At 34.0% G+C, this 23,052-nt stretch overlaps 1 protein-coding gene and 1 pseudogene across 3 annotated transcripts in view; both read right to left on the minus strand.

Annotated features, from left to right (window-relative positions):
- The window catches only part of KCNH7 (potassium voltage-gated channel subfamily H member 7), a 516,764-nt gene that overhangs the window by 414,483 nt on the left and 79,229 nt on the right, over positions 1 to 23,052 (minus strand). The window lies entirely within an intron of this gene.
- LOC150022131 (glyceraldehyde-3-phosphate dehydrogenase pseudogene) lies at positions 10,398 to 11,524 on the minus strand (annotated as a pseudogene).

Here is a 23,052-nt window from a genome sequence, read left to right on the forward strand (position 1 = left end):
TACAGACCATGTTATAGAATGCCTCATATTATAGAGTTCTTTATCGCTTCTGTGAAATGAATCCTAAGTGTCATTGGTTAGTTTTAAATTCCATATACTAGCCAGTGATATTCAGATTGGATTTTTTAGCTAAAACAATAGTCCTGCTAAGATAAGATATACTAAGTTCTCATGTCCTTCCCCAGATTCATTTAACTCATTTTTCTGCTTAGTCAAGCTGCTTAACGAACAATCGTATTATGTGTATGTGAAATACTGAATACCTTTGTCAAGGAATTGGTAACCAAAGGAAAACAGTAAACTCTTCATGCACGAGGATGTGTAAATGGAACAGTCTCAATGACTTAACTAATCTGGCTAGGTACACAGACATATTCTTTCTTTCTCATAATTATGTAATTTTCTTCCCAAATTTGATTTTGTCAGATAGAGTAGAATCACCCTCTGAAATTAGTATACAAGTGGCCACACTCTTTTTTTTATAATAACTTTCAAAAGACTCCTACGAATTACAGAGCTGTGACTGAGCAAACGAGATATGACGTCAACAAAGCAGCAATAAATTCTTAATTAAGTCAATAGGCATCTATTTAATCTTCATCATTTTTCCTTTATTTTCTTTTCTCTTCTATTATTATTACTATTTTTTTGGTACTAAATATCTACCCAATTGGGACTTTTGAGACACACTGCATTATGTACTAAGGAGCATGGAAATGGTACACAATGTCAAAGATAGGTATTATTCATTCTTTCAACAACTATTCCTGGAACATACATTATGTATCAGGTACTCTTCTAGGTTTATGTGATATATTAGTGAACAAAATCAACAAAAATCTCAGTTCTTGTGAGATGTACCTTCTAGTGGTAAAGGCAGACTTTAAACAATAGCATATAAAAATAATAAGTACAATTTACAATATATGTTATAAAATGTTACAAGTAATGTGTAAAACATTTAATGGACTAAGGGGTTCTAGAATGTGAGCAATTTTGAACAGTAAATCTGTGTAAGAAGCTGACAGTTGAGCAAAGATGTGAAGGAGTTAGGCAATCCTCAAGTTAGATCGCAAAAGCACTTGAATTGTGTAATTCAGCGGAAGTTACAGAAAGACTAAATATGACACACACAAAAAATATACCAAAAGCAAAATATAGTGGATCTCTGTGGGTGCTAAAGGAATATATAGCACAGAAATGATTAGAATTTAAAAATTATAATAAGGATTGAATGAAAAGAATAGGATGCTCCAGCTGAGAGTGGAGTAAAGTTTAAAGGCAGAAAGAAAGAAATGCTGTGATAGGAATGAGCAAATCTTTTTAATGAGTAAACTCAATCTTATCATACTGATGACCTGAAAAGACCTTCAAATTGGGGCTTCTTTGCTTTCAAATATGACACCTCCCCTGGGGACTTCTGTGAGCTTAGGAAGGTTAATCAGATTAATTAAAAGGAATGACAACTCTGGATTCAACCCATTAACACAAAGGAGATAAGGGTGAAAACTTTAAAATTATTAATGACATCAAATCAGGCTTTGCAAAGCCAGGGAGTCAACAGAACACTCTGGAGCATTGGCTTCAAGGCAGTGGTGCCACAGGAAGAAGGTGACAGTGGCAGGGGATACAAAGAGACAAACACAAGCATCATTGTATTCTGGATGGAAATACAGAGAGCACAGAAAATGTATTTAAATTTAACTTTTAGTCTTACAAAGAAAAGAAAAATATCATGTGAGCAAATAAATAAAAAATACCCGATAAACTTTATTTAGTAAAAAAGTATATAACTTAGCAATTCTAGGCTTAAAAAATGAAATGTTACTAGTATTAAACTTCATGCTAGAATAAGGTGGTTATAGAATTCAGAGAATTAATATAACCCATTAAGTTGGTATAATAGAATAAGTTATGATATATTTTCCAAGTTAAGACTGTACTTAATAAATGAACTGATACACCTAGAGATAATTTAGAGGTACAATTTAATAAGTACATTAAGCAGTTTATAAAAGTTAAAAGACAGGTTAACAGATATATTTAACATTGTAGGACAGTGATTTGTATAATTTTTATCAGCATTTATACTTTGTTTGACTTATGTTATGTGGGGTGTATAAAATAATGTGTCATCTTGGAATTATTTTTGCTCAAGTTCTTGCACATGAAAACAAGAAAGAAAAAAGTTATGCCTCCCAATATTTTTATGGAAAACATGTGAAATCTGAAAGAATCTCATTGAAAACACATACCTTTTCTTTTATGCTATGATAAATACATATTTTTAAACCTTCATTGAAAACAACTGAATTATTTTTGCTTGTTTGTTTGAAATTTCCAAGACTTAGTTCCCTTATATGCAACTGGTAGGCCAAGTTAAAAACAAACAAACAAACAAGCAAAAAAACAAGACAACAGCATCGTCACCAACCAGTTATTTCCTGAGATGATGATTCTTCCCCCAAGACAAGCATAATACAGTCTCCGAAGAGGAGTTCATTGATGATTAATACTCTTACACTCCTGGTTTCCGGATGGCTTGACTTTCTTATCCTATGTAACATATATAACCTTTCTCTTAAGAGGAAGGAATTCATGATTTCAAAAAAAAGGACTTAAAATGGAAATGAAAATTTATGATACCCTTTACATAAGCTACTTTCCACAAAACTAGTGCATCATCATTTAATTTTCTGCAAGAAGAATGATGTATAAAAGAGGTAAGCAAAATAACTTAGAGGAGTAATTCACTTTTTCCTGTCTATATTAAATTTCAGATTAGCTTTTCGTCTGCTGTCTCTTTTTTGTCCTAATTTATATTTTCCTACATACCAGTAAGACTTATTGTTCTATTTAACTGATGATTAATGTTTATCTAAGATAGGGTCAATTTTACCTCCATTATTAAAGTATTACCTCAAAAATATTAAAAGGAAAGTAATCTTATAACCAATTGAATTTTCAACAGTGAAAAATAACATTTTTAATGCTAAAATAAGACGAAAAAATTCTGCTAAGGACTAATCAACTAGTTTCTGTCTATCCAGGATCATGTAGAATACAGAGAGTTTTCAAAAAGAAAATACATCTTGTTTATTCTTTCAAGTATTTGCTTGCTTTCTACCATATACTTTGCATCTTTAAAAAAACAAGTCACTTAATTTCCTCTGTATTTTTATTTAGTGATTTCTTCTTATTGATATTTAAATAAATTACCTTTTAACTGAAAATCTAGGGTTAAAATAACTAAGCAGAAATTCTTAAATAATATGTTCAGGCATAATCATACTTTGAAATTATCCTAGGCCAGGAATTTATTGTGATTCTGGGACTCCATTAAATTAGATGGTTAAAATTTTTGCCATAATAGCATTAGAAATTTCTTTAACTTTGTTATTGTTGGGGCCCAGGGAAGGTCAACCCAAATATTCCACAATGGCATGTGGATTATTTTGAATTAAAATTACTTGAGAAGTAGCAAGATCATGAGGGGGTATCTGGCTCTCTACAGTCCCTATAAATGCAAGAAATAAGTCTCCGTGTAAAAGGTGCCCTTCCAACTATAAAAGAGCTAACAAGTGATCAGATTAGTAGCCTTAGACTAGCGTATCCAGAGCTGAGAAGCCTGTATCAACAAATCCTTGTTAATGTTACTAATTAACTGCCTAAACCCACTTACTATGTACTCCAATACCTATGCTCCTTTGTCCTGTCAATTACCCACAAGTTTATTGTTTGTCTAAAAATTATAGATAGGTTCCTGGTTCAATCATTCTTTAAGCCTTATTTTATGATCCGAGTCTCATATCATTATCTCCCATGCACTTGTAGTAATTTGCTTTTTCTCCTAAAAACTAGTCTTGTCTTAATTTTATTATTTTCTTACTAGGTAAGCTGTGAAAACTAAAAAAGGGTAGAGAAAAGGAATTCTTCTTTGCCATGACATTATCAAATTATATAATATTTTTATATCAACTATGGATATGATGAATATCTCAAACTATTATTTACACTCATCGCCTTTGCTATTCTTATTTAACATCTTATCAAAAAGCATATTTATATATAACAAACTTCATATTTTAAAACCATCTAAGTAACATTAGTTTTCTATGGTTGTTTTTCTTTAAACATTATTTCAATTTGGGCTCATAGACTTCACCAGAATTTCAAAGGGAAACATGGCACAATGGAAGATTAAGAAATTGTGGCTAATAATAGTCCATTCAACTTTGATTTCTAAAGTTTTTTAACTGTATCAAGAATATGCATACATTTAACCAATAAAGGTTTACCCTGAATTTTTCAAATTTGTATAATTAGGTTCTGATCTTTGTATCTCTCTTCCTTCTTCGCTCATTATGAGAATGGATAATGTGTTGGGATATGTTTTAACATTTATTCTGTTTCATATCAAACACCTCTAATATTTTGTTGACGTGGCAACTGTGCACATACAATTTCAATTTCCTTCAACACATTTTTCTGTTATATTTATTTCCTATATTTGAAGTGTGCTTGTAATTTCACAGATGCTCATAAAAGCAGGTTAGAGCCTTGACCAGGTGGCTCAGTTACTTGGATCATCATTCAGTACACCAAAGTTTGCAGGTTCGATCCCCAATCAGGGCGCCTGTGGAAGGCAACTGATGGATGCTTTTTTTCTTCTCTTTCTCTCTTCCTCTCCCTCTCTCTCTTCCTCTTTCATCAATAAATATTTCCTCAGGTGAGGATTAAAAAACAGATTAGAAATTATGATTCAAACCAGGCTATTCAGATAATCCTTCCCTAGAACCTGAATCATGAGTAGAGAGGCAAAGAGACTAAAAATATTGTTTTTTCTATTCTATCTAAACAATGGTATTAAAATGAATTCAACCTTGGGTTGAGTTGGCAAAACTCTAATATCCTTTGTGTAAATTTTTTCTTATTTATGTTAGTTAGAATTGGTTTTGTTGAAACCAAAAAACCTAAGTCTACAATCACTCACTTGGCATCCTAGGTGAATTGCTCTAAATAGGACTATTCCATTTTTTAAAAGTTGTTTTGAAACAAACTGCTCACCCTTCTTTGTTGATGTCCTAGATGTATGACTTTGGGTTTAAGAATTGTTTCTCCTTCTGGTTTAGCTGCTCTTTTTACTTTCTCTTCCTCTCTAAAAGCTTAACAAGCTTACATATTTAGTACATAATCAGGCTGTAAAATCCTATTTGTAGAGTAAAGGGGAGCAGAATTTGCCATCCCAAAATATGCCTCTTTGGCATAACTGTTAGGTTTTTAAAGCTGGTTATTTTTAAGAAACTGCAGACAAGGGAGAAGTTGCAATAAGTAGAAATTACCCTTTTGTAATAGCTTTGGAAGGGTGTCTCCCTCTCTGTACTAGGAAGAGGCTAGATAACTCTCTCTCTAGAAATGTATTAATGGAGAAAGCACGGACTTAAATCTATACAACAACCTTACCCTTGTTTATTGTGCTTTTCCTGATAACCTCCCACAACTTACTCACCCCACGCCTAGCATCTTCTTTTATCTTCACCTGAAGATGGTATTTAAAGCTGTGACATGGGCCATTTTAGAGTAACTCAATTTTCCTGGGTATCTCCCATGTATACAAAAGGTATGCATGTTATTAAACTTCTGTTTGTTGTCATCCTGTTAGTATATCTTTTATTACAGTGGTGGAAGTGTCTCAGCCAAGAACCTAGCAGGGTAGAAAAAAAGTTTACTTTTTCTTTCCCTACAAGAGTAATAGCTTACACATGTTATGAGTTAATCATCTGTATTTTCCCTATGAATTTCAATTTAGATTGAACATTAAATAATATTATTTGCTTTTAATCTTGAGTATAATTTATATAGATCAAATATACAAAAGCATTTTCAACAGGATAAAACACTAATAGAAGAAAATAATATTGGTAATTTATGTATTTATTAAATTATATTTATTATTTCCACTATAATATTCTTGCAAATAGCCTTTCATTTCTCAGAGTGTATAACCCAAAACCAACACAATAATTGTCATAATATTAAAGGATGCATTTGAAAAGGTGCAAATTGAAAGCAGGGATGAGAGAACAGAAAGTGTTACAATAGACCAGGTGATTGAAGTTTTAATTGGACAAGAGAAGTAAAACAGAGAAAAGGAAAACAGGAAAGGAAAAGAAAAGGAAAGACATTGCAAAGAGTGAATCAACAAGTTTGGCAAATAATTTCATAAGAAGAAGGGGGCAGAGTGTAGAAAGTATAAAAAAAAAGAGAGTTCTAGCAAAAATAAAATTATTGGATGAGCAAGAAAAAGGTTTGGGAGAAATGGTTAAAATAATTAGTGGCTATTTCAACATGAAGAGAGACTGAGGTGCTAGTAAGCTTTCTCATGTAGATCCCCAAGTGAGAGGAGATCTGGGCTGGGTCTATAAAATTACAAATTACATAACGAATGTAATTGTTGAAATAATGAGACCAGAAAAGTAAGTTCAATGACAGACTCTTAGGAAATTTACATGTATTTTTACATTTATTTTTAAGGTATTGGGAGATTTAAGAGAGTAAACAGAACAGCTGAAGGATGAGATTGAAAGGAAATATTCAAAAGAGTCAAATCAAGAGTGTAATTCATTCAAATCCAAATGAATAAAATGCAGAGGAAAAAATAAAGCTACAAAAAAGCAATTGGATTCAGCACTTAGCAAACTTTTAGAAACTTGAAAAAGCAGCTTTGGAAGAGTACTAAGAATAGAAGTCACTTTGTAAGGATTTCATTTTGACCCAAAATAAGCACATGAATTGCCTGGCTGCTAAGGTCCACAGTAAGCCAGAAATTTACAACTCCACTGTACATCTAATGACTGCCATATAGCTGTCTGAACAGTAATAAGGTTTCTTACTTTACAACATTCTTCCTGTTTATGTTTACATTCTTTATTATTATTTTTCCCTAGAAAAATTGCAACAAATAAAACTTTTTCCAAAAGAATGTTTTCTTTTGAACAGAGGGTATTTCCTATACAGCTGATGTATAAGTACATATATATTTATTGCATAATAAAAACAAAATTTACCAATCTGCTTTATTGAATGTAATTTGATGCCATTTTGTTTTCAAAATTGTTTAGTTAGAATCCTTGCATGATTCTGTGTGAATGTAGATTTGAATGTAAAGAAAGTCATAATAATGGTTTCCCGCAAAACACATGTGGAGGAACTATGGTATATCTACCTTATAATGTAATGACAGAAATTTCAATTCACTTACAGACATACCTAAACAGACATTATCATTTTATTAATGACTTATAAAAATCTTTACCAGAGTTTGTTATGACATTAAATATTAATCATGAGCTATAACCAAATGAGATTTTGGGAATTAAAATCATTGGCATGTATGTGGTCAAACTAAATGATAATATTAACAACAACAACAACAAACTACAAGAGCAGTAGTCCTATTTATATCTACTCCACTGTTGCTGAAATAGGTAAATTGAGATGTTAGTATAATCAAACATTTTAACATTTCGACATTTCACATTTTATTTTAAGGGATAGGCTTTATTCTAATTATGTGGACTCAATTTTGATTTTTCATAGGTAAATCATCAAAAGTGATTTATAAAATAAACATAAAGAAATGTCTGTTTTATTACTCAGACTTTGAGGCTGATAAAATTTTACATATCTTCCTTTCAAAATAAATCAAAACTTCAACAGTATGAACTAAAGAGGTCAATCTGACTTATAAAAACAACTGGAAGGGATAGAATAATTTACCAAGGTTCCAATTTGTTTGCTGTTGTCACAGAATCTAGGACAAATCCTGGCATATAATCCTCTCAACAAATGCTTATGGTTGAAGTGACACTTTTCCAACTTCAGTCTCCTTTCTGTTACATCAGAGGAAATTTTTACTTCTCTTACTTTCTCTTGAAGCTGATAACTAAATCTAAAGCAAAACACTTAAAGGACTTGTTTTAAAGAACAAGTTAATTTATATATTGGGTATTTTTAAAGTGGGGTTTGTTCTTAAATAACACAAATTCAAAAACAAACAAACTAATCCTTTAGCAAAATAATCAGAAACTTTAATTTAATAGAATTGAATCTATATCAATTCTTTAAAAAAATCCAAGTTAGTCGTCAATACAGACCAGTGGTAAAATTAAGTCCTATTTACATTTCACAGTGGAATTACTTTCCACCATTTGGGAGAGAAGAGGGAAAAACATCTTTTAGTTTAAGAATATTTTTCTATGTTTAATTTTAGTTGCATATTTTTCATTTTTAGATTATTATTTTTTATTGGGATCTGTAAAGCTGTTAGAAAATGTGGAATAAATTACTGAGGTAATCATCTGCTGTTTTACCATTTCCTTCTGGTGCCAGCTAAAATTAAAATGGGAATATCAGTGTTTAGAGATTCAAATGTTAGGCATGATTTAAATAGTATCATTTGAAAGAAAGTCTCTCAGACAATTCTCTCAACATGTATTGGAAAGGCAGCTTATTTTAATGACTACCCTTCAGGTTCCCCAATTAGTTTATTTAATAAATCGTTCCCTTTTCAAAAGTGCAGTCTTGATCAGACTACTGATGAAATGATATAACTTTATTGCTAGAATTTAAATCTGGTGAGAAACAGAAAACAAAATAATGTTTCCTTGAAATTAGAGTTACCTAACCCCCCTCCAAAAATATGTATTCCTAGAAGCTTTGACCACAAAGGTGTATGTTACCAATTTTCTTAAATAAAGGAACTGCACTGAAGAGATAATTTTTTTCCGAGAGCTCACAAACATGCTACCAAGAATTATATAAAAGGATTTTTTTCTCCACTGTATCTTGGGAACATATGATACTGGACCCTAGATTTCTAACCAGGACATGCATTTCTTTCTTTCTTTTTTTTTTTTTAATAATTTGTTTGTTTATTTTATTTTTAGAGAGAAGGGAAAAGAGAAAGAGACGGAGAGAAACATCACTGTGTGGTTGCCTCTCACTCGTGCCCCCGACTGGGGACCTGACGTGCAAACTAGTAATCTGCCCTGACTGGGAATCGAACCAGTGACACTTGGCTCACAGGCTGATGCTCAATCCACTGAGCCACAGCAGCTAGGGTTTGGATATGCATTTCTAGTACAAGCAAATAGGAGTGAAAGAACCCATTTCTTGGTACAGTTGACAAGTTATAGAGTTCCCCCAATTATTTAGTACTTATCAGATACACTGTTATTGAATATTATGTTTTCATGCACTCAACCATGTGAATTTGTATTATGCACTACCTAGATGCCCTTATTTTCAATGAGCTCACTGTACTTGTGCAGCACATAACCCAGAGTCAAGTACAATGCTAAGACCGAAGATTTTATATGCAGATCTGGTCTGATAAACTCCAGGAAAAAGTGACAATAATCTGTCTTTTCTCTATTGTTTCTGTGAGACCCATTATGCTTACAAATAGTAAGAGATGAATAGATATTTGTTGAATAAAGAAATAGGTGTTTGAGTTTGTTTTAGAAAAAACGGGACATACACCTTGCGATAAGGGAAATTAGAGAAAATCAGTTCAATTCTTGTGAGATGTAAATTCTTGCAATAAAACTATATCATTTTATCAGTAGAGTGATCATGACTGCACTTTTATCCCTGGATTGGGAGACAGCCTGAGCTCCTGGGAAGGCATTAAAGATTGGGCAGGGTCCAGAGGAAACAAGCAAGGTTACATAGCTATTGAAGGATATATTGTTTAGTCAAAATGAAAAAAAAATTTTTTTAATGTAACAAGCAGGCTGAAAATGTTAAAGAAACTCTAGCTGTAAGTAGTGACTTAATTTTAATTGCTTTAAATATATTCTGTAGTTGTATTAATGCTTTCAACACCAAAATATTATTTCCTATACCAAAAAATTATTTCCTATACCAAAGGATTTACTATTGAACCCCTTATAGATTCATCCTGTATACTTAAAAAGTGAGTCAATTTACCGAATTTTCAATAAAAACCAAAAGCAAACAAAAGCCTTGGGACTTCTGGATGTAAAGAGAAGTTGCCTAAGCCAGGGAAGTGAATTGGATTGTCTTTTCTATTTATGATACCTCGCCTCACTCACAGTTCTGAGGAAGTAACACATACCCTAGGTAGGCTAGCTGCATGAATCTGGACGGAATTACCTAGTATTGCAATGAGGAAGAGAACTTGGTAGCAGAAATGACAACTTTTAAGTATATCCTCAGGGTAAGGCAAAGTACATCCTTAATAATGACCACAACACTGTGAACCACAATTTTTTTTTTTTTTTTTTTTGGCTGGGTACAGTGAACTTTATTGATGGTGCATGACAAGGTAGGGCTCCCTAAGCCCCTCCCCTCTTTAGGGGGGTCTAGGATGGCAACTAGAGGTCAGAAGATTCTCAGTATGTTGGGGGATCAGTTTGGGGCAAGGATTCCCCAGCAGCTGAGGGCCTCTCTTCCTGTCGCTGGGGCTGGTGGTCCTGGGGGCTCTTACTCCTTGGTGACCATGTGGACCATAAGGTCCACCACCCTGTTGCTGTAGCCAAATTCATTGTCATACCAGGAAATGAGCTTGACAAAGTGGTCATTGAGGGCAATGCCAGCCCCAGCATCAAAGGTGGAGGAGTGGGTGTCACTGTTAAAGTCGCAGGAGACAACCTGGTCCTCAGTATAGCCCAGGATACCCTTGAGGGGGCCCTCTGATGCCTGCTTCACTACCTTCTTGATGTCATCGTATTTGGCAGCTTTCTCCAGGTGACAGGTCAGATCCACAACCGACACATTGGGGGTGGGGACACGGAAAGCCATACCAGTGAGCTTCCCATTCAGCTCAGGGATGACCTTGCCCACAGCCTTGGCAGCGCCAGTAGAAGCAGGGATGATGTTCTGGGCAGCCCCTCGGCCATCACGCCACAGCTTCCCAGAGGGGCCATCCACGGTCTTCTGGGTGGCAGTGATGGCATGGACTGTGGTCATGAGCCCCTCCATGATACCAAAGTTGTCATGGATGACCTTGGCCAGGGGGGCCAAGCAGTTGGTGGTGCAGGAGGCATTGCTGACAATCTTCATGGAGTTGTCATACTTGTCTTGGTTCACACCCATCACAAACATGGGGGCATCAGCAGAAGGGGCAGAGATGATGACCCTCTTGGCTCCACCCTTCAAGTGAGCCCCAACCTTCTCCATGGTAGTGAAGACCCCAGTGGACTCCACAACATATTCAGCACCAGCATCACCCCATTTGATGTTGGTGGGATCTCGCTCCTGGAAGATGGTGATGGACTTTCCATTGACAACAAGCGTTCTCAGCCTTGACTGTGCCTTTGAACTTGCCATGAGTAGAATCATACTGGAACATGTAGACCATGTAGTTGAGGTCAATGAAGGGGTCATTGATGGCGACAATATCCACTTTGCCAGAGTAAAAAGCAGCCCTGGTGACCAGGCGCCCAATACGGCCAAATCCGTTCACTCCGACCTTCACCATCATGTCTCAGGGTTCAGGCTGGCACTGCACAGGAAAACGCAGCAGTCCGTTGAACTGGAGGAGCAGAGAACCCTCGTGAACCACAATTTTTGTTGAGTTAGATCTGACACTTGTTTTTGACTAACTTTTGGCATCTGAATCCAAAAATGACTCCAGTTTTTCTCTATCAGGTCAACTTTTCAAGGTACAGGATACCCTCTCTTTGTCCCCAAAATCATACAAAATGTACATACAAAGGAAAATAAAGAAAAATTTATCTGAATATACTGTTTATTTAGAATTATTTTATTCATATAAAGGCTATATATTGTTACTGTAAGTCAAATTGTGTACAAGTAGTAAAGTTCTGCTACCAAACATACATGGTAAGGTAAAAACTTATGCTTATACCATTTTGAAGTACTCCAAGAGTTTCTGGACAATGTCGATGTAATTCTGTGCTCATGTATTTCCAAGAAAATCCTTGATAAAGTTTTTGAATGACAACCAAACATTTTTTTTTTGGTGTTCTGACACTGTCCCGATGAAATGTTCATCTTTTTTTTTCAATTCATTTTTTAAAGTATATTTTATTGATTAGGTTGTTACAGTAGTCCCGATTTTTTCCTTTTGCTCTCCTCTGCCCAGTAATCCCACCACCCCTGCTTAGTTCATGTCCATGGGTTGTGAATATAAGTTCTTGGCTTCTCCCTTCCCTATATTATTTTTAACTTCCCCTTGTCTATTTTGTATCAACAAATTATGCTTCTTAACCCCTGCACCATTTCCCCATTTCTCCTCCTTCCCCCTCTTAGCTGATAACCCTCCAAATGATCCACATACCTATGATTCTGTTCCTATTCTGGTTTGCTTAGTTGGGTTTTGTTTTTATTTTTTAGATTTAGTTGTTGATAGTTGTGAGTTTGTTGTCATTTTAATGTTCATAATTTTGATCTTCTTTTTCTTAAGTAAGTCCTTTTAACATTTCATATAATAATAGCTTGGTGATGATGAGCTTTATTAGCTTTACCTCATCTGGGAAGCACTTCATCTGCCCTTCCATTCTCAATGATAGCTTTGCTGGATAGAGTAATCTTGGTTGTAAGTCCTTGCTTTTTATCACCTTGAATACTTTTTGCCAGTCCTTTCTTGCCTGCAAAGTTTCTTTTGAGAAATCAGCTGACAGTCTTATAGGCACCCTTTTGTAGGTAATGCTCTGCTTTTCTGCTGCTGCTTTTAAGTTTTTCTATTTATCTTTAACATTTTATATTTTAATTATGATGTGTCTTGGTGTGGTCCTCCTTGGGTCTATCTTCTTTGGGACTCTCTGTGCTTCCTGGACTTGTATGTCTATGTCCTTCACCAAATTTTGGAGTTTTCCTTCATTATTTTCTCACATAAGTTTTCAGTTTCTTGCTCTTTCTTTTCTCTTTCTGGCACCCCCTATGGTTTGGATGTTGTCACGTTTAAGTTGTCCCAGAAGTTCCTAAGCCTCTCCTCAATTTTTTCAATTCTTTTTTCCTCATTCTGTACTGGTTGACTGTTTGTTTCTTCCTTATGTTCCATATCATTTATTTTAACCCTGGTTTCCTTCTCTACACCATTGGTTTTGTGTGGATTTTTCTTTGTTTTATTTAGCATAACCTTCACTTCTTCCCTTATGCATTTGCCATACTTAAGCATATCTGTCAAGCCTGTGAGCATCTTAATCACCAGTGTTTTGAACTCTGCATCTGTTAGGTTGGCTATCTCCTCATTTGTTAGGTTGGGTACCTCCTTGTCGCTTAGTTCTCCCACTGGAACCTTGATCTGTTCCCCCTGTGGGCCATACTTCTATGTCTCCTCATCTTGACAGGCTCATGTGTTTGTTTACCTCTGTGTCTTAGGCAGAGCTGTCACTTCTGAAATGTTCATCTTTAATGAACTGCTGAATCTGTGGACTTTCAAGCACAGTGGCCTTTATCTTTTCAAATAACAGGCTAGGAAATGCCAAAATGAGATACTTGAAACAGTCTCCTTCAGTTGGCAAAGCTTTCACAAATTGCTTTCTGAGACCAAGTTTTATGTGCAGAAGTGGGAATATAATGTTCTGTCAACAAGTGGCTCATGCAGAATGTTTGGATCACCGGGTTTGAGGTCAGATCTTGGTGACCAATTTGACTCTACTCAGTGCTTCTCATGAACTCTGCCGCTCCACATACACAGAAAACAGGGATACTTGGTGTATCTGCATTACTGACCAAGAAGGAAGCAGACCATTTTAAGGTCAACACAGATGATCCAGTTGTGCTTGTGATATTGCAACAGATCAATGACTCTTTATGTCTTCATATCCTTCACAAAAACAAACAGAATGGCCGATTGGAACTGCACCAAATAAATTGCTATTGTGGATGAAGACACACTTCAAACTCTGCTTTGAGCTATTGATGAACAATCACCATTCAATTGTGTTATAAACTGGAATTTCCAATTCCTCCAATAAACCATGTATGTTATGGCAATACACAAAGCCACCATCACTTCAAAAGTACTGCAGAAATGCACTTTCTCTTGATTGAAAGTAAGATGCCTTTGTTCTTTTTTCAAGCAACTTTTTCTCCTGAAGTCTTGATGCTAGGAGTTCTGAAGCCTTTTTGGATAGTCCCAAATCTTATGCCAAATCGTTCAATTCATGGTGATCAAATCCCTTATAAACTGAGTCATCTTCAATTTCAAAATCTTCATCATTGCTGTCACTTAGTTCTTCACCATATTCCTGTTTTTCAAAGGAGGGTAGTTCAATGAAACTGGCAATGGGATTTCAGCTGAATAAGGCACTGGGTATATAGCTGATGGTAGACTAGGATACTCTATTTTACATTTATTTTCTTGTTATATCCTGACATTTCCATTATACAAAAGTAACAGTCACTTGAATGATCTCTGGGCTTTTGCCAAACCATAGATATACCACATGGCAATTTATCATGTGTTCTCTTCATCCACATCTGTAAACTCTTGACACACTGCTTGCACACCTTGTGAGGGGCCCAAGACTTATCTTGATCACCACGTTTTATTTTAAAATATGCAAAATAGACTTGCCTGGCAAGTGCACTGATGTTTGTCCTTTGACTGGGAATGGTAAAACTGCCACAGATATAACAAAATGAATCAGCATTGTTTAGGCACTAATGACAAGAAATAGCAGAGGCAGACATGATTTGAAGGAAAGGAAATAAGTATGTCTGTAAATAAGAAAATAAATTTTGCTAACTCCTTGTATACAGACAAGAACTTGGATTATATTTTGGAATATGATTCACTATACAGAGCGGCACACAACCTCTCACCACAATGTCTCATGTGTAATTGAATAGCATAGACAAGTATGAACCTGTTGCTGGTCTCCAAGGTCATTCCCCATCCCTCCCCACTTGAGGGAGGTTTGCTCTCAGCCAATAGGAGAGCACTAGCGTTTTCCTTGATCCAGGCTCAATCCAGCCTATAATGGTAGCATTAAGATAAGCTGTAGAGAAAAATTTTGACATGATAGAAGAAAATTAACAGCAGTTTTGAAATCAGCATGCCTATTTAAATCTAAAACAGCTGAAAAATTGAACTCAATAAGAACAATGTTAAAAATTGTTCCCCAGTGTAATAGAGTAACCATTTAAGTCTTTTCTACCCATTTACTTGGACTGTGGAAACTCTAGAGCTTCTACAATCCAAGAAGACTAAGGTGCATTGAAATGATTGCTCTTAGGCGTATCGGACACATAAGTTGGAAAGACTGGTTTAAGGACAAGAAGTAAGAAAGGAAGAATAAAGAAAGGAAGGAAATGGGTAAAGAAAGAAAGAGGAGGAGTGAGAAAAAAAATAGGGCAGAAGAAGGAAAACTTTCAGCACTCTTAAAACCAGAGACTCTCGAAACAAACATGTTGCAAATATATCAGTAATTACCTTCTATGTAATAATGAATATTTGCTTCCATTAATTAATTTCTACTTTTCTATGAAGATTACAAATTAGGCTTCAGAATTCTACCTATTAAAACATTCAAAAGATGCAAAGTCCTGAAAAATCAATATATGATAAGTCTGTATATAGTGTTTATTGGAAATGGGAGATAATAAAGTAGTTTAGGTGGTGACTATCTTAGTATTTGCACAATGGTAACATTGTGTGGCATGCAGTACATAATTTCTTAATGTGATAAATTAATGTAGCTTACAATGCTAGATGGAATGTTTATCTTCAACAAAATGTTAAAATATGACACATTTTAGTGAGACTAACATAGGGGCTTCAAAACTTTTTCCAGTTTAAGGACAATTTTACATATTTTTTAAATCTCAGGTTCACACAAAATATTTTGTTTTGATATATATTAATTAAAGAGATAATTAGTGTGCCCAGATTATTATTCAGTAATGAATTAACATGTCTATCAACCTTTTATATTTGAAAAAACACGTGTTCAAGACATTTTTTAAATTAAATCTTCAGATAATGCTTATTTCTCCTATGGATTTGTGAAGCTAACAAATAGTTTTGAAACCCCTTAATGTCTGTGATCCATAGGTTGGAAAACTATAATTATTTGGTTACCTTTAACCTATAAATTTTGATTTTGAGCTAAGTGATATTAATTTATGATCCCTCTATTATTCCCCTAGATGGTATCTTCAGAGTCATGCACTAGTATTATTAATGTAATCAAAAGTAGTGGATCACTTGTGTTTAAAGGCTAATTATATCAGAAATGTTAAGTGTCTGGTATGTATACAAATAAGCTCAACCTCAATATTTTATTTTGTTGAATTTATTTCATTGCAGCATCTGTTCAACAAGAATTTCCCTTTTAAACACATACTTTATTAAATGTATAAATTTGGTCTTCTTGAATGGAACACTTAAAATGTCTATAGAAAAGCATGCTAATAAAACTTCCTTAAAAAGATCAGTATAGAATATTATTCTCTCAATTATAAACAGTCCACTATTTACATAGATATAATAGCACATCATTTTAATTTAGATATTTCATTGTAGTTGTTTGGCAATGATTTCTAAATTTATGAATGCCTTCCAAAAGTTTCTCTATATAAGAATCGTTGTGATACATTACAATGAAAATAAGTTTTTTTTTCTCTAAAAGTCAACAAAATAATTATCTTTTGGTAAATTAATACTTATTGAATCCATTTATGCTATTTATGCACATATTTGTCTTTCTCTACATTTATATCTATAATTATATCACTATCCATATCAAGGTTTGGTTAGAGACCCACTTAACTAAGCTTATGAAGGGATAGTTAGTGTAAGCATAGGATAAATACTGTGGATAATCTGCTGTAAGCATCTAATGCTTGGTCTGTTCAGCATCCATTCCATCTCTTCCTCTGGAGTGTCCTTCCCCTTCTGACTTCAACCTTGTAGTTCCAATGTCTCTGTATCCTTACAATCTGAACACATGACCATATGTAGAATAATTGGTGACTATTTCATATCATTCAAACCAGAACTTAGGTAAGAGAAACTGTCTCAAGCAACAGTACTATGATAAATGAGTCCCCAAAGTTGAAATACCTGTTACAGCAACAACAGTTGATATTTTTTGGGTTCAGCCATTTTTTCCAAGCAGTTTGAACGTTTTACAACTTGATCATCAGTCACCATACTGTACAGATGAGTAAACTATAGGTTAGAGTTGTTATCAAAGTCTCTGTGCAAATGAATGATAGTCTGCTGTTTGAAGCAGGGGAGTTTAATCTTAATCTGGCACCTTTAACAGTGCAATCCTCTCCCACCACTGGAAGGAAACCTGTATAAGAACATGATGCACATCACAAAGGAATTAGACAAGAGTTCTGGTGCTATTTGAGACTATGGTTCCAGTTGCTTCTGAGTTGTGGCTGTATTAATGGTATAGCCTCTGTTCTTTTAACAGTTTGAATATTCAAACTTTTTAAGTCTGACAGTATCTCCCAAGTCTCAACTCTGCCATGCCCCACAATCCCCCTTGAGCTAGTTTGAGTTGAGGTGCTGATACTCTAAGAAAGGAAGCATAGTAAAGGTTGGCCTCTCAGGGGGTAGATAGAGGATTTCAGAAGCCAATATCCAGTGTTGTTCTTTTTGCCTTCCAAGGACAGCAAGAAGCCCCTTTTTTCTGCATCTTTGTCTTCTTCAGGCCTTCATCTCTCTCTCTCCCCTCACTGGTCCCATCTACACATGTTACTTTCTATGGCTAAGACTATTTTCTCTTCCAGTTTATTTTTTCTCTACAATTTTCTTTAAATATATAATAAAATGACATATGTATGTATGAGTCCTTGTTATAACATCTGGACATCTGGGGGAGGGAACCTAGGACAGGGAAAAGGATAGGAGGTATGGAGAGAATGGTTATACCTTCTTGAGGAATAGGGAGAAAGGCAGTGGATTTTATTTATTCATTTATTTTTAAGGCTTTGGGACTTTAATTATTAATTTGCTTTCATTATGGTTTTTCTATTACAGTTGTCCCAATATTTCCCCTTTTGCCCTCCTCTGTCCAGCCAATCCACTGCTCCCACAGTCAATTTATGTCCATGGATCAGTCATAAGTGTTCTTTGACTGATTCCTTCCCCTTCTTTCCACCATTAATCCCCTCTGCTTCTCCTCTGGCAGCTGTCAGTTTGTTCCATGTTTCCATGTCTCTGCTTCTATTTTTCTCATTAATTTTGTTCATTAGATTTCTCATATAAATGAGATCAGGTGATATTTGTCTTTCACCAACTGGCTTAGTTCACTTAACATAATAGTCTCTGGTTCCAACCATTATGCTGCAAAAAGTAGGTGTTTCTTCTTTCTTTCTATTCAGCAGAGGAGGAATCGACTAAAACCATCCTCTGGTACAAATTGCAATGCCTCCTTTCAACACTAGCAGTATTGTACCTATAATTCACTTAGATATTATTTTAATGTCTCAGTGTTTGTATTTTGACATCCTATTTAAAGTTAGTGATCCTTTAAGGGAATCTGAAGAAAGCTTGCTGGAGACTTAAGAACTGGAATTTAGTCATATTATCTCTGTTGCTCATACCCATTCTTTATATAAAAGTGTACTGACTCCTGGTCTGTCTACCTTATAAAATTGTTGTGAGACAAAGTTACAAGTAATATTAATATGCTTAGAAAACTATAAAGATATAAACATGGGAAGCAGGATTCTTAACATGAATTTTATCTAGAATAAGCAGTCAATGTATTCCACATATTTAAGAAAATTATTGCAGCAGTTTATGAACTTGACTGAGAGAAAAGAGGGGCATTTGACCAGTAAAAGAACAGACTCATTGCAGCATCTTAAAAGCATTTCATTAAATGATGGATAGAACAGAGATGATAAGATTCATCACTACTACTATGATTCTTTCTTCTCTCCAAATCTATACCCACTTTTAGAAGTGTAGTTCAGGGACCATGCCCCAAGGTCCCCTCTAACTGACACATATCTTTAAACTTCCAAAACTTTGTTTGACTTATGCAAATTGACTTTCATAAGAAAATGCACTCTCCTTGAAGACAAGAACCATAGTTCACTAAGCACAATTATGAATACACAATAAACTCTAAAAATATTATTTCTGAATCAGTTTTTAAATCAATTCATTGGTCAGTATTTTAAAGAAAATTTCTTACATCTATACTTATTCTAATATCAATTATGCTATTTTGCTTGACATTTATTTTATGCTTTAGATATAATTTGTTCATTGCAAGTAGTATCCATAGACTGTGGTTTCTATCAATATGCTGATACTTAAAATCATCAGAAAAGTAAATTTGTAGAAGATGGGGTAGTCAGAGCTTGATGCCTCAACATATAATAAACATGTGACTGAATTGGACAGGGGAAAGAAAGGAGGTATTGGGAATTGGATTTATATAGACCAACAACCAGAGAACCATGGAGGGCTGGTAATTTTGCCTGAGTTAGGTTGATCACCTGGTAGAAAATTAACCTAAAAGAAAAGCATTTGCAGCACGATTGTTTTACACTACTTGTGTTTATTGGTTCCTTCATTCATTATATATTTATTCAGAATCTATTATGTGGCAACTACTACAGTAGTCTCTGAAGATAAAATTTAGCTTGTTTGTTTTTAATCAAGTAGATGTGTAAACAATATGACAAGTAATATAAGAAACCAAGGAAAGCATAACAGAATTGCCTTAGGGTTTGGTGTGTGTGTGTGTGTGCGCACGTGTGTGTGAAGTGTGTGTGTGTGGGGAAGGTTTTTCTATCTGAAGAAAAGATTCTATTCCAATAGACAGTGCTTATAAATGTCTTTTTTTAGTATTTTTTTTATTCACTTGCCTTTTTTGTGTGTTTATTTTCCACATAAGAAATGAGTAAATATTTTCTAATAATATATTACTATTATTTTAAAATTCTGTAAGGTTTCATGTAAATCTCAAGTAAGAGAATTGTACATCAGGAACTAGAAAATCTAGAGTTAGTACAATGTCTTCAAAAGTTTTATTTTATAAAAGAAAACTAACAACTACAAGAAAGAGCCAGTGACGCTTTGATTTTATGGTTAATGCAATCATAAAAATTTAAGACACAAGGTAGCAATATTTTATATAAATATTAAAAAGGAAATCCTTTCCAAGGAAATATTTTTCTTTATGTAAACTTCTTTATACTATCTTATAATTAGACATTATTTTGTGTTTATTACTCCAATTATCTAAATGTTGATAATGTTGACAAAATCTAGCATAAATTGGCAAGATATTCTAAGGTATCATTAGAAATTGCTAGAAACTCAAAATGAGAATTTAAAAAACAATGGCCAAAACAGACTGATAGTTCTACTTAAATAATGACCAGGCATAAATGATTATTCCCTTCACAAATTACTGTAAGTAAAATAGCTAGGACAAAACAGACAGAGGATAAATGATGTAGGATTGGATATAAATATCTGAAAAAGTAAATTTATGAATTATTTTTCAAAAACTAAAGGCATTTACTCGATGCAAACATAAATATTTCTAAGCAGCTGCAGTTTCAACTTTGAATTTATTTTCCCCAATTCGTGACATTTTAACATCTTATGAAACATCATATATAAATCTACTCTATCCAAACTATATTTATGTTAAATAGCAAAGAAAGCCTAACCAACATATTTTGGTTAGCTAACATAATTTTTCAAATCTGTTATTTAAAAAAAAAGACATATATGGCCATATAAACATCAAATAGAACCTAAAAAAGTTCAAAAATATTAAAATATTACGATGTTGACATGATTATTTACATTGACTTTATTTTATTTAATGTAACTAGAAAGAACATATAAGGAGAAAAATTAATATAGATGAGCAGAAAATATACCAGTCTGCTACTAACACAAACACTGAACAATAAACTTACTCATTAGAGGGCAAGGTGGAGGAATAGAAAGAAAACCCAAATAGACTTGAACTCAGGTGCAGGACAAGGAAAATGAATAGAAGAAATAAATGTATATTGATATGAGCATGTGGTTTTTACCTTTCATTTTGTTTTATGTGGTGAATCACATTTATTAATTTGTGAATATTGTACCAACCTTGCATTCCCAAGATAAATCCTACTTGATCATGGTGTATGATATTTCTGATGCATTGTTGTATTCAGTTTGCTGATATTTTGTTGAGGATTTTAGTGTCTATGCTAATTATGGATATTGGCCTATAATTTTCTTTCTTTGTAGTGTATCTAGTTTTGGAATAAGGATAATGGAACTTTAAAATGAGTTTGGGACCCTTACCTTCTCTTGAATTTTATGAAATAGTTTGAGAAGGGGAGGTGTTAGTTCTTCTAGAAATGTTTGGTAAAATTCATCTGTGAAGTCATCGTGTCCAGGGCCTTTGTTTGTTGAGAGTTTTTTGATTACTGCATCAATTTCACTAGGTGTAATCTATCTATTCAGATTCTCTGATTCTTCCTGATTTATTTTGGAAGATTGTCTATTTCTAGGAATTTATCCACTTTGTCCAAGCTGTCCAGTTTGTTGCCATATATTTGCTCATAATATCTTCTTACAATCCTTTGTATTTCTTTGGTGTCAGTTGTTATTTCTCCACTTTAATGTCTGATTTTATTTATTTGGGTCTTTTATTTTTTCTTGATGAGTCTGGTTGATCTTGTTTATCTTTTCATAAAACCAGCTCTTGTATTCATTTATTTTTTTTCATTTTTTTGACTATTTCATTTCTTTATCCTCTGATCTTTATTATTTCCTTCCTTCTACTCACTTTGGGCTTTGTTTATTGTTCTTTTTCAAGTTACTTTAAGTGTAAACTTAGCTTGTTTACTGAGCTTTTTCTTTTCTTTTCTTTCTTTTTTTTGAGATAGGCCTGTAATGCTATGATTTTTCCTCTTAGAATTGGTTTCCATGTGTCCCACAGATTTTGGATTGTTGTGTTCTCATTTTCATTTGTTTCAAGGTATTTTTTGAATTCTTCCTTGATCTAGTTGTTGACCCATTTATTGTTTAAAATATGTTATTTAGCTTCCATGTCTTTATGTAGATGCAGAAAAAGCATTTGATAAAATCCAGCACTCATATATGATAAAAACTCTCATCAAAGTGGGATTAAAGGGAACATACCTATAATAAAGACAAACCCACTACCAGCATCATACTCAATAGGCAAAAACTACAAGCATTTCTCTTAAGATTGGGAACAAGACATGGATGTCCACTTTCACCCCTCTTATTCAACATAGTACTGTGAGTTTTGGCCACAGTAATCAGAAAAGAAGAACTAAAAAGCATCCAAGTTGGAAAGAAATAAATAAAACTGTCATTATATGCAGATGGCATGATACTGTACATAGAGCCCCAAATATTCCACCAAGAAACTATTAGGTTTGATTAATGAATTTAGCAAAGTAGCAAGATACAAAATCAATACCCAGATATCAGTTGCATTTTTATATGCCAATGACAAACAAACAGAAAGGGCAATCAAGAAAGCAATCCCATTCACAATTTCTTCAAAAAAAAAAAAAAAAGCTAGGAATAAATCTAACCAAGGATATGAAGTACCTACTTGGAAAATCATAAGACACTGAAGAAAGAAATGGAAGAAGATACAAATAAGTGGAAGCATATACTATGTTCATGGATAGGAATAATTAATATCATTTAAATGTCCATACTACCCAAAGCAATCTATAGATTCAACGTAATACCTACTAAGATTCCAATTATGTATTTCACAGAATGAGAAAAAATATTTCAAAAATTTATATGGAAGCACAAAAGGCTTGAAATAGTAACAATAATCCTGAGAAAGGAGAACAACATTGGAGAAACCACACTACCTAATATCAAACTATACTACAAGGCCATAGTAATCAAACTAGCCTGGTATTGGCATAAAACAGACACATAGGTCAGTGGAACAGAATAGAGAGCCAATAAATTAACCCACAACTTTATAGTCAATTAATATTTGACAGAGGAAGCAAGCACATACAATGGGCTAAAGATAATTTATTCAATAAATGGTGTTGGGAAAATTGGACAGA

The sequence above is a fragment of the Furipterus horrens genome, unplaced genomic scaffold, assembly GCF_987537825.1.
Source record: "Furipterus horrens unplaced genomic scaffold, mFurHor1.1.pri manual_scaffold_1, whole genome shotgun sequence".
NCBI lineage: Eukaryota > Metazoa > Chordata > Mammalia > Chiroptera > Furipteridae > Furipterus > Furipterus horrens.